Raw genomic sequence first — 13,936 nt, forward strand, 5'->3', positions numbered from 1 at the left:
TTCGTTTATTCAATTATTTCATTACTAAATTATTTGTCTAACAAGCCTATGTCTTAGATCAGAAAATCATTATGTCATTGTTTGTACCACTGATAAGGATTACCAGGATAACATTTTAAAATATTGATTGATACATTGTGGTAACTGCATGCTGCAAGTAAAAGTGGGAAGTTGACCTGTACTCTTTTCCAACCACTACCTTTGTTCAAAGTCAACCCTGTTGAATAAAGAGCTGAGCTAGGACTAAAGAAGAACTATGACTATAATACCTACAATTATTTTAAAAAAAATTGCTGCATGGGTTGTGTGCCTTCCACTTTATGCAAACTCTCACATCAAATTCTGAGATTCCGCAATTTTTGACAGCCTTGAAATGGTTTCACCTCTTTATTCACCAGTATGTGTTCATCATTACTTGATCAATTGTGTGATAATCAGAAAGAAAACCACAAATTAAGGTTAAGTCTGAGTATTGCAGTATACATTTACATTTCTGTACTTTGAACCACAACCAGCAGCACTGTGTCTGTGACTTTCTCACTGCTTCTGACATTGTAGGTGCTTTTAAGCTTTTGTCTCTGGAAGCATCATTGCATGTGTCCATTCCATTTAAATTTATTTATTTTAGTTTTCTTTTTTTTTAATGGGAGATGGTAAAGAATTACAGCAGAGCATAGTAGAAGAAATCTATACGGTAGTTTAACAGTGGCCTTTTGGGTTTAAATCAATCTTCTAGCTGACTTAACTCTTGCATTGTTGACAATCTGATGAATCTTTATTTGTCATTATTTTTAAATAGTTGTTTCCAGGCAGCATTTCTACTTGCAAACAATTGAATATCCTCTTAAGGATCTGGGACAAAATGTTCATATCCCTCTGCAGAGAGATATAGCAGGAAACATCTCTGACACTGAAACTGACAAAACACTAAACAATTATTTCTTTCTTGTCAAGCTTTGTCACATGACGTATTGATGAGGATAACATTTTTTCCACACTTTATGAATAGATCCATGCAGGAGTGTGAGTGTCGCCCTATACCATTTAACAGGGGACTTGTGTCATGTTGTACAATCCAAGTGGGGACCATCTTTTAGAGCACAAAGTCTGTCTGTTCTTTGAATGTGAACTTATGTATGGGACAGTTTTTTCTAAATGATATTTTTCCACAATAACATGACTTCAGTTTTAACTACCACAATTTATCACTGTTCAATCAATCAACAAACACTGTTCCCTGCACTTGAACAGCCTTAAAGCTATCATCTGTCTTTTTGATGGAGTTACTTAAGGCATATGTCAGAACCTGCACAATAGTATACAGACCTTCAAAGAAAGGTTAATGTATAGAATTTTGTTTTTTAACGTTGTGCTGTTAAACAGAAAAGATGGTTCCCACTTGGATTGTACAGGATGACAGAAGTCCCCTCTTTGCCTGTACAAAAGGACACTGGTCCCCTGTTAAATGGTATGGCGCGACACTTACACTCCAGCATTTATGTATTCATTAGGTAAGAAAAAAATAGTTTACTGCTTCCTCTATAGTAGAAAATAAATCATTTTCCATAGAGCCTTTAGACAGCTCTTCCATAGTTCATAAGAGACATTTGGTCATAAGAAAAAATACTTATATATAACAGGGCTAACTAGGGCTGTCAATCAATTAAAAATATTTAATTGTGATTAATCTCATGATTGTCCATAGTTAACTTGCAAATTGCTCATTAATCGCACATTTAACTGTTCTAAATATATCTTAAAAGATGATTATTGGTTATTGATGAGGATTACATTTCGTCTTTTCCACACTTCGTGAATAGATCCATGCAGGAGTGTGAGTGTCGCCCCATACCATTTAACAGGGGACTTGTGTCATGTTGTACAATCCAAGTGGGGACCATCTTTTATATTTTAGAGCACAAAGTTTGTCTGTTCTTTGAATGTGAACTTATGTAAGGGACAGTTTTTCCACAATAACATGACTTCAGTTTTAACTACCACAATTTATCACGGTTCAATCAATCAACAAACACTGTTCCCTGCACTTGAACAGCCTTAAAGCTATCATGTCTTTTGATGGAGTTACCTACAGCATATCTCAGAACCTGCACAATAGTATACAGACCTTCAAAGAAAGTTTAATGTGTAGATTTTTTTATTACTTTGTGCTGTTAAACAGAAAAGATGGTTCCCATTTGGATTGTACAGGATGACAGAAGTCCCCTCTTAGCCTGTACAAAATGACACTGGTCCCCTGTTAAATGGTATGGAGCGACACTTACACTCCAGCATTTATGTATTCATTAGGTTAGAAAAAAATAGTTTACTGCTTCCTCTATAGTAAAAAATAATTCATAGAGCCTTTAGACATTTCATGAGGGAAATTTTGTCATGAGCAAAAATACTAACTAGGGCTATCAATCAATTAAAATATTTAATCGTGATTAATCGCATGATTGTCCATAGTAAACTCGCAAATTAATCGCAAAACACATTTTTTAACTGTTCTAAATATATCTTGAAATGATGTTTTTCAATTGTGGGATCTGTGATTTACATAAATAGATTATTTTTTCTCTTCAAGATAGATTCCAGAGCATTTATTTTTATACACAATTAAATTCACTAGAAGGTCCCCTCTTGTACTGTTAAGACTGACAGAAGCAACAGTTGCGGTTGGCAAACACTCATTGAGTGAAACAATAGGCCCAGACAGCTCCCCTGCTGCAGTGAATGGAGTCCCCTCTTAGATATGTAAATATCGCTTAAGGATTCAAGTCCCCTCTTGGCAACTTCTTTAAAAAAATAAAAAACAACAATTTGAAGTTATATTATGACAAAAGTACTTAAAACTAAACTCTGTATTATGTTTTTGTATTTTTAAAATGACCAGAAATAGAGGTCCACACTTGGTTGATGAAAACCGATAGTCCCCTGTTGGTAAAGTAAACGTGTATGTGTGTGTGTGTGTGTGTGTGTGTGTGTGTGTGTGTGTTCTCCACAGACTCCAGAGGAGGTCAAAGGTTCCCAGTGGTCCGTCTGTACAGCAGCCGCACACAGAGTTGAAGGTGTGTAAATGTGCAACACTGAGTCATGAATGACATGTGACCAACATCTCTCCTGGAGCTAACAGTCTGGAGATAACAGTCTGGAGCTAACAGTCTGGAGCCAACAGTCTGGAGCCAACAGTCTGGAGCTAACAGTCTCCAGGCTTCCCTCTTCAAACCAGCAGGACGTGAATCCAGGACAGACACTTCTGATGTCCTCAGTTAGTTCACAGTAAAGTTCTCATTGATGTTTGTTCTGTTCCAGAGGATCAAGGAGAACGCACACGCTTTTCTAGACAAGGAGGTGGAGAAGCTCTGGAGGGTTCTCTACCCAGATTACCCACAATGCTCAGAGAGCCAGAGGGAGGAGGAGGAGGAGGAGGAGCAGAGGAGGCGCGCCAGAGAGGGAGTGCTAGACATCACACTGCTCTGCATGAAGGAGTTGAAGCTGGAGGAGCTGGCCGACTCACTGAAGAGCAGTAAGATACTCTTATTCTGAAAACAGATTAGAAAGTTTGTCTTATTTTAAAACAGAGCAGTAAGAGATTATTATTATTTTTTTAAAGAGCTGTACTATTTATAAACATACATTCTTCTTTTGTTTTTTAATTTAGAAATGATTGCTAATGAGTGCCAACATAAAATCAAGTCTCATCTGAAGGAGAAGACCCAGTGTGTGTTTGAGGGAATCGCTAAAGCAGGAGAGTCAAGACCTCTGAATGAGATCTACACAGAGCTCTACATCACCGAGAGAGGCAGTGGAGAGTTCAACAAGGAACATGAGGTCAGACTGATTGAAACAGCTTCCAGGAGACCAGCCAGGGAGGAAACACCAGTCAGATGTCAAGACATCTTTAAACCCTTACCTGGAAAAGATCAACCAATCAGGACAATAATGACAACTGGAGTGGCCGGCATTGGTAAAACCATCTTAACACACAAGTTCACTCTGGACTGGGCTGAAGGCAAAACCAACGACGACATACACTTCACATTTCCAATCACTTTCAGAGAGCTGAATTTACTAAGAGATAAAAAGTTTAGCTTGGTGGAACTTCTTCATCACTTCTTTATTGAGACCAAAGAAGCAGGAATCTGCAGATTCGACCGGTTCCAAGTTGTCTTCATCTTGGATGGTCTGGATGAGTGTCGACTTCCTCTGGACTTCCAAAACAACCCGATCTGTACTGATGTCACAGAGTCCACCTCGGTGGACGTGCTGCTGACAAACCTCATCAGGGGAGACCTGCTACCCTCCGCTCGCATCTGGATAACCACACGCCCTGCGGCAGCCAATCAGATCCCTGCTGAGTGTGTTAACATGGTGACAGAGGTGAGAGGGTTCACTGACCCACAGAAGGAGGAGTACTTCAGTAAGAGATTCAGAGACAAGAAGCTGGCCAGCAAAATCATGTCCCACATCAAGACATCACGAAGCCTCCACATCATGTGTCACATCCCAGTCTTCTGTTGGATCACTGGTACAGTTCTGGAGGACTTCTTCAAAACAACCCAGAGAGCAGAAGCGGTGCCCAAGACCATGACTCAGATGTACAGCCACTTCCTGAGGGTTCAGTCCTTACAGGGGGACAGGAAGTATCATGGGAGACCTGAAACAGATCCACACTGGAGTTCAGAGAGCAGGGAGATCATTGTTTCTCTGGGAAAACTGGCTTTTAACCAGCTGGAGAAAGGCAACCTGATCTTCTATGAGGCAGACCTGGCAGAGTGTGGCATCAATATCAGAGCAGCCTCAGTGTACTCAGGATTGTTCACCCAGATCTTTAAAGAGGAGTGTGGGCTGTACCAGGACAAGGTGTTCTGCTTTGTCCATCTGAGCCTCCAGGAGTTTCTGGCTGCCCTTTATGTCTTCCTGACTTTCATCGAGACTGGTGTTAATCTGCTCTCAGAAGAAAAAATAACCTGGTGGTCTTATTTTTTTTTAAATAAATCTGATCTCTTCTACCAGAGTGCTGTGGACAAGGCCTTACAGAGTGAGAACGGACACCTGGACTTGTTCCTCCGCTTCCTCCTGGGCCTCTCTCTGCAGACCAATCAAATTATCCTACGAGGCCTGCTGGGACAGACAGGAAGTAGCTCACAGACCAATCAGAATACAGTGTCTTACATCAAGGAGAAGATAAGTGAAGATCACTCTCCAGAGAGAAGCATCAATCTGTTCCACTGTTTGAATGAGCTGAACGACCGTTCTCTAGTGGAGGAGATCCAACAGTACCTAGCATCAGGAAGTCTCTCCAGAGAATCTCTCTCTCGTGCTCAGTGGTCAGCTCTGGTCTTCACCTTACTGTCATCAGAAGAGGAGCTGGAAGTGTTTGACCTGAAGAAATACTTTGCTTCAGAGGAGAGTCTTCTGAGGCTGCTGCCAGTGGTCAAAGCCTCCAAAACATCTCTGTAGGTTCACTAAAAACATGTATTACAATACACACAACACAATATACATAATACTAGAATGTAAACATGATAATAACATACAAAACATTTCTGTAGGTTCACAAATAACATGTATTACAAAAGACAAAACACAATATACATAATACTACAATATAAATGTTACAATGATATACGCAACATCTTTGCAGGTGTATTTATAACCTGTAATACAATAAAATAAAACAAATAATACTAGAACATAAACTCATAGTACTTTACAAATAACATCTGTAGTTGCACATGTCACGACCCCACTGTTAGTTTCGAACCGGCTCTCTGTCTAGGCAGGAGTTGAGACACATAAGTGCTAAAACCCACAGCTGGCAGGCAACTCGCTTCCGGCCACGTGGGCAGTGACTCACCTGGTTCTTGGCGAGCATTTGTCCTTCCTTGACGTGTTGAGGGATAGCCCAAGCGTTGGAGCAAACTGTAGCCTGTCCCGGTTGGTTTATAGTTTGACATATAACATAGACAAACACTAGACAAACATACACGACAAAGGGGGTGGTCACGTCCCCCCTTTAGGAACCTAGTCCTGGTACTGTCCTTGTAGAAGGGGAAAACCTTCACCTCTTTCAGAGGGTGTTTAGGGAAACAAGTGTGGGCACCATGCTGTCTGTTCAGCCATCTTGGATTCCCCAGGTGACTCGTATCAAGGCCAATCAAGGGAGCCACTCCCACAGTTACCAGGACAACCAGTTACCCACCAGCTTAACATTACCCAACAGCAGGATCGTGACACACACATAACAAATATACACACTAATAACATAAGTATATAGTGACATAGTTAGGTTAGTTATGCTGCAAATGTATTTTATTTTTTTATGAAAGCTTAACTGTAATGAAGTTGGTTGTTATCGGTTCTGAAGAGTAACATGTTCCTGTCTGTTTATTTTGTGTGAAGGCTGAATGGCTGTCATCTGTCAGAGAGATGCTGTGAAGCTCTGGCCTCAGTTCTCAGCTCCAACTCCTCTAGTCTGAGAGAGCTGGACCTGAGTAACAATGATCTGCAGGATTCAGGAGTGAAGCTGCTCTCTGCTGGACTGGAGAGTCCACACTGTACACTGGAAACTCTCAGGTCAATTTCAATTTCACTCAAACCTTTATTTGCATCCATGAAAGTAAAAATGAACACATTTCTTAGGAATAATATGACACATTTCTTTGTGGTTGACATAATAATAGCCTTATTCAACGTGTTAATGATGATGTCAGTAGGGTGTGAATTATTGGGACCATGTGTTACCATGTCCATGGTGGAGGATTCCCTGATTTCCACACATAACCCACTACACTATAAACAGTATCTGCTATTTGTTGTGTAAATATTGGTGTGTGAATAATATTGTATGAAAACCATGAATAGGTAGAGGTAGTAATAAGAAGGCACACCTGTCGGCTGTTGTGGTAAATAATGAGTTTCAGGATCATCTGATTCTCTGATTTACCCCTCCATTACTAAACAGAGGACCTTCTCTGGTCCACGTGTCAGTACGTTCCCTGGTTTCATTACACGTCACTACTTCGTCCGGACTTCTCTGTCCTCTAGTTTGCACCCTGGGTATAGGGTATGTTTATTACACAGCATACTTTTACATTTTTTAATTCAGAAATAGTTTGTGAACGGTGCTGGACGGTAAAACTGTTGACTCATGTCCAATACGTTTGAATTGGGTTCCCCTGTTGACAAAACACATCCTAGTGCTACACACTGATGTAACTTAAGTTGGTTTGTGTGTGTGTGTGTGTGTGTGTGTGTGTGTGTGTGTGTGTGTGTGTGTGTGTGTGTGTGTGTGTGTGTGTGTGTGTGTGTGTGTGTGTGTGTGTGTGTGTGTGTGTGTGTGCAGGTTGTCTGGCTGCCTGCTCACAGAGGAAGGCTGTTTTTCTCTGGCCTCAGCTCTGAGCTCCAACCCCTCCCATCTGAGAGAGCTGGATCTGAGCTACAATCACCCAGGAGACTATGGAGCTACGCTGCTCTCTGCTGGACTGAAGGATCCACGCTGGAGACTGGACACTCTCAGGTATGGAGAGGACAGCTCACCACTCAGTGACAATGTCTCCTACAAGGATTCAACCAGCTACTGGATGAAGTGGTTTCAAAACGCAGCTGCAAGTCATGTTGAGTAGAAAGTGATGAGGCAGAAGATTAGGATTCAGATGACTCATTAAATAACATTCATGATCAGTGCAGTCAGTGCAGCACACTGTGAATCCCTTTTTTGAGTGGCTGATGTCAGAGTCAGCTGACGTCAAACCCTGCTGGTTTGACGATGAGTTAGCCTGGAGCTGGGCCTTTCCCTGTCTAAAGACAACATGCTGCTCTCTCTTTGTTAACATGTGAATAATGTTTCCCTGTCTAAAGACAACATGCTGCTCTCTCTTTGTTAACATGTGAATAATGTTTCCCTGTCTAAAGACAACATGCTGCTCTCTCTTTGTTAACATGTGAATAATGTTTCCCTGTCTAAAGACAACATGCTGCTCTCTCTTTGTTAACATGTGAATAATGTTTCACTGTCTAAAGACAACATGCTGCTCTCTCTTTGTTAACATGTGAATAATGTTTCCCTGTCTAAAGACAACATGCTGCTCTCTCTCTGTTAACATGTGAATAATGTTTCCCTGTCTAAAGACAACATGCTGCTCTCTCTTTGTCTCCCCAGTGTGGAGCACGGTGGAGAGTGGAGGATGAAACCAGCTCCACAGAGATGTAAGTGCCTGTTTAGTTTGATTCATCTCAACACACACTAACTATAGAGATGGAAAGTCCATCCACACAGCAGGAGGTGACGTCGGTCAAATCGTCCTGGGAATGAAGATGATGGTTGACATCACCTTCGTCAAACGGTTGATGTTTAATGATCTATGCTCTATAACAATCTATATTTCGTGTGATGTGTAATGTTACGCAGTTTTAAGAAATATTAACCGTGAGCAGCCAGCCGTACGAGGGCTGAAACGTGTGTGAGTTTGACCCCCGTGTGACCCCCAGACCCCCCCCCCCCCCCCCCGGGTCTTTGTTATGATTGAGTCACACCGGCCTATCAGCTACAAGCAGAACTAGAAGACCGTGTAGCCTTCAGCCAACCAGCTTTAGTAGATCTAAGGCCCAGACAGGACCAGTGCTTTAGTAGATCTAAGGCCCAGACAGGACCAGTGCTTTAGTAGATCTAAGGCCCAGACAGGACCAGTGCTTTAGTAGATCTAAGGCCCAGACAGGACCAGTGCTTTAGTAGATCTAAGGCCCAGACAGGACCAGTGCTTTAGTAGATCTAAGGCCCAGACAGGACGCCCGAGTGCTTTTCATTCAGGGAAACACAAGGAAGGTCTTAGATTGTTTAGGAGGAGATAAGGTAGGATATAATAATAACTATAACGATGACATTAACCTTTTTACCTTTTTACTTTTTCTCGAATTGAGCAGTTGAGTACGGCGATGAGTGTCAACACACAACTAGTTGTGCGATGATTAATAAATGACATTCAACAATCAATTTGAGAGACATATTAGTTTGAGACTGTAGCAGAGACGATGCTACAGTCCAGCTAGGGGACTTCTAGTGGGCTCCTCTAGACAAGGACGCAGGGCGGTGGTGTTGAAGCCGGGTTAGAGGACGTTTTGTAGATAGTGATACCTGGCCTGGTGCTCCATGCTGCCATGCAGGAGACCTCTCCCTGAGTGTGTGTGTGACGGCTGCTTTAACCTGTGCACACTGATGACTCAATGTACAACAGGTGTGCAGCCTCACCAGCCCCAGAGTCCAGACTGACTGGGCCAGGTGAGGCTGCTTCAATAGCCCTCATCCACACACTCCACAGACTGCAGACACACTGCTCCTCTTTAAGACACTGTGGGCTCTATAGTACAAACAGAACTGCTTTATACACTTTACATTATTCTTCAGTGATAAATTTATATTTTATTCCCCTGTTACGGCCCCATCAAATGATCAGAGACCAAATAACATGTAGGCTGTAGACAAAGGGTGCTGAAAACAATGAATTCATTTAATCATTGCTTTTTTAAACATATGACGTGATGGCATTAAATCAACGAAAGGAAATAGAACAAAATAGAAAGAAAACCCGAACTAAACCGAACTCTGGGGGAACAACCAACTCTCTCACTCCCGACCAGAAATAAAAGGTTAGGTGAGTCTTCGGGGTCCTCTAACTACTGCTCTGACTAACCTTAACTAGATAACCTGTAAACCCATCAGCAACCATCAACGCTACACAAGTGTCCCAATGAAAGTATAACAAAGAATGATCCCACATGGGAATGAGTGCTGAACAGCAACTGGTAACACAAACCATCAACACAAACCATCAACACAAAGGATCAACACAAACCATCAACACAAACCATCACCACAAACCATCAACACAAAGGATCAACACAAACCATTAACACAAACCATCACCACAAACCATCAACACAAACCATCAACACAAACCATCAACACAAAGGATCAACACAAAGGATCAACACAAACCATCAACACAAACCATCAACACACACCATCAACACAAACCATCAACACAAAGGATCAACACAAAGGCCGCGAGGTGCCGGCGTGGCACAGCGCCAAACCGCCTTGTGACCGCAGTGCGGAAGCGGGAGAATCCGCCAGACATCGGGATAGGCTGTTTTTATATCCGATGCCCCGCCCACAATCAGGACGGCGGCGGGAACAAGCAGCCTGTAGGGAACAGAGAGCGGAGGACTGTTAAGGGCTGGTTATGGTCCCACGTTCACGCAACGCAAGGGGGTGACGGACCCCTCACGTCCTTGCGGACCCTCCTTGCGTCCACCGCGAGGGCCTGACGTGCGCCTCCCAAAAATTGTAACCTTCCGTCGAGGTGACGCAGCCGCAAGGGCTGTGATTGGTCCGCTCACTAAAACCCGACGCAGGACCAGAAAGGTTCAGGACTGCGGGGAAGCGTCTGCGGGGTCGTTGCGTCGACGTGGAACCATAAAGAGCCCTTTAGTCTGCCCTATAATAACGGAACAGCCCCTCATAGTGTCGCAGTACGGTATACCGATACTGAAACCGTGTCACAATAGCCGCCATTTAAACGCTACCATACCGCATGTTATTAGTAGTGCTACTCTAACAGTGAGTGTGTTAAAGGGGACATATCAACCGCCTGTCACTCACTCCCAACAGCGCTGCTATTCTGGTCCACTCTTTAGTCACCTCACGCCTGGATTACTGTAACTCCCTTCTGTTTGGTCTCCCCCACAAACTCCTCCATAAACTCCAACTGGTCCAAAACGCTGCTGCCCGTATTATCACCAAAACCCCTGTCATCTGTCACATCACCCCCGTCCTACACCAACTTCACTGGCTCCCTATCAAACACCGCATAGAGTACAAGATCGTCCTCAATGCATTCAATGCCATTCATAACCTTGCCCCCCCATATCTGTCTGACCTCATTCAAATCAATACTCCCACCCGGTCACTCAGATCCGCCTCCTCCATCAACCTACACGTCCCCCCAGCTCGTCTGTCCACCATGGGGGCACGAGCCTTCAGCCGCTCCGCCCCATGCCTCTGGAACAGCCTTCCCCCGGACATTAGAAACATGGACTCACCTATCACCTTCAAATCCCACCTCAAAACACACTTATTTAGGCAGGCATACTCACACATGGACTAGAAATCTGCTGCAAGCTCTGTGTCTTTTTAAAATTTGTTTTAATTTGTGTCTTGATCTCTTTCTATGCTTGTTAGGTGACCTTGAGTGTCCTGAAAGGCGCCATATAAATAAAATGTATTATTATTATTATTATTATTATATTATGAAAACAACACTTTTCCTGGGATTTGGGCTGTTGTTTTGGGTCTCTGGTGCTGCCACACGCATACAAACTTTGAAATAAGTCCGTACATGCTTTTTTGAGTGAGATATGCATTTCTGAAAGTACCCCGCCTACAGTTACCAAACGAGCGAGTCAGTTTCGGCACCCCCTCCTACACAGGAGGGGGGGGGGTACATTTGCATATTACCACCCACTTCCCCACCCCCCTCCAATCAGAGCATAGATACGATTTTGTGGACCTGGACCAGCGGACGAGCGCTGGGCGGAGATGTTCGCGCATTTCAGAAGCAGGGAGATTCCATACAGAAATAGATGTGACCGCCTGGCAGGGAGAAGCTCCCCCGCCGGAGCTCCCGGACTGCCGCCAGAACTCCGGCGGCAGTCCGGCAGCCCCGCTCCGGGAGTACGGCGGGGGAGCTTCGGCGGCAGTCCGGCAGCTCAGCTCCGGGAGCACAATCCCTTTCTCCTCCATGTCGCGGTTCAATCCGGACTTCAGAGAATCAAAGCCAAAGTCCCTTTCCCCCAATTCTTCTGAACCATGGCCGAGATAACCCCCACTACGAGTCTTTACTTGTTGTGGAAGTACCAGAGACGTCAGACGCAGTCTTTATGATTCATAATATCATCAGAGGCACACATAGCTTTTGGCCCTGATATTAGATATATTATATAGATACCTATATATTATATAATGTATTATTATTATTATTATTATTATTATTATTATATAGATATAGAGCTCAGGGAGTCCGCAAACGGCAACAATCACTTCTCCTCCATGCTGTGGTTCACTCTGACAGCTCATTGGTCAATGGGCAGCAGCTCATTTGCATGAAGGCTACAGACACCAGAAACAGCACATTGTGAAGGGACTGAAACAGAGGGGAATAGCGCTAGGAGAGATTTTGTTTCCCAGAAGCTATTTCCAGCAAACAGCTTCAAAAACATGTTTTCCTGAACTCATATGCTATGTTTACTTGTTGAGAAAACACCATAATATGTCCTCTTTAAGACCTCGTTCCTATGAGTTGCTTGGATGTGCGACCGCGGGACTGTGTGTGTGTGTGTGTGTGTGTGTGTGTGTGTGTGTGTGTGTGTGTGTGTGTGTGTGTGTGTGTGTGTGTTATTATTTTCTCTCATATGGACGCTAGCTTTACTTTGAGAAGCAAAAGGCAAAATGTGTTGGGGGCGCCAAATGAAACAATCCCCCCCTCCCCCCCCCCCCCCCCCCATCAACAATCCCGATCGCGCGCCCTCCCGTCAACAACACTGATCGCCCCACCCCCCCCCCCCCCCCCCACTGAACAATCCCAATCGCCCCCCCGTCAACAATTCCGATCGCCCCCCGTCAACAACCCTGTGATTGCCCCCCACCGTCCCATCCCGATCGCGGGGGGGGGCGCCTAGGACACAATTCAGTGTAGAACCGGCCCTGGTAACGGTGTCTTGTTCTCCCCTCAGATGCCTGTGAACTCACACTGGACCCAAACACAGTCTGCAGACTCCTCTCTCTGTCTGAGGACAACAGAAAGGTGACGCGGGATAAAGAGCGGCAGCCGTATCCTAAACACCCAGAGAGATTCGACTACTGGTTCCAGGTGTTGGGAAGAGAGGGTCTGACTGGTCGCTGTTACTGGGAGGTAGAGTGGGAAGGAGGTGTTATGATAGGAGTGACATACAGAGGAATCACAAGGAGAGGAGATGGTGTTGACAGCTGGATTGGAGGGAACAACAAGTCCAGGGGTCTTTGTTGTTATGATGACCGTTACTCTGCCTGGCACAACAATATAGAAACCTGCATCCGTCTCCCCCCCGCTGGCTCTAACAGAGTAGGAGTGTATCTGGACCGGCCTGCTGGCACTCTGTCCTTCTACAGAGTGTCCCCAGGTGGAGGAGGGTCCTCAGACACACTGACACACATCCACACCTTCAGGACCTCCTTCACCCAGGAGGACCTCCTCCCTGCGTTTGGGTTTACGACTTCTGGTATCTCAGTCTCTCTGAGTCAGTTGTATTGACACACACACACACACACACACACACACACTCCATATGTTCTGTTGTTTATTTTAACTCCAAAACTTTTTTTATGCAATAGGGAATTCATTATCCTCAATATCATATCTTTGGCTTCCTCTACAGTTATAAAAAATCTTATGCATTGAGCTTCCTCTACAGTTAGAAAGATTAATGGTTCAGATGAGGAGAGTTTGATGATGAAAGCTATTTTAAAAAGGTGTGTTTTCAGTGATGCTCAATAAATCGCTCAGTTATCAGTAATTATTACATTTCTATCTTTAGTGATCGCTCTATTGGTAAATTCTGTAGTATATTTGTATCAAACACTTTATTATTCTTGTACAAACACAGTCATGTCACTTTATATTATGTTGATGTTGATTTGATTCATGATGATGATTTAAACAGTCCTTAACTTGACTGAAACAAGCAGGGTCATGGATCGGGATAGATAGTGTATTAAATGTACTGGGGTTATGAATCTGGATAGATAGTGTATTAAATGTGTTTTTGGAGTAATTTGAGTAATTTATTCTTCAACCTACAAAAACAAATAATCATGTTTAAATTAATGATGTTTGTATGT

The 13,936-nt window shown here is 43.6% G+C and overlaps 2 protein-coding genes across 2 annotated transcripts in view; both read left to right on the forward strand.

Moving 5' to 3' along the window:
- Positions 1-13,936, forward strand: part of LOC311350681 (NLR family CARD domain-containing protein 3-like) — a 240,816-nt gene that overhangs the window by 133,765 nt on the left and 93,115 nt on the right. The gene's annotated exons all lie outside the window — the stretch shown is intronic.
- The window catches only part of LOC311350679 (NACHT, LRR and PYD domains-containing protein 3-like), an 86,300-nt gene that overhangs the window by 5,675 nt on the left and 66,689 nt on the right, over positions 1-13,936 (forward strand). The window lies entirely within an intron of this gene.

The sequence above is a fragment of the Micromesistius poutassou genome, assembly GCF_964030765.1.
Source record: "Micromesistius poutassou genome assembly, chromosome: 7".
In the NCBI taxonomy this organism is placed as follows: Eukaryota; Metazoa; Chordata; class Actinopteri; order Gadiformes; family Gadidae; genus Micromesistius; species Micromesistius poutassou.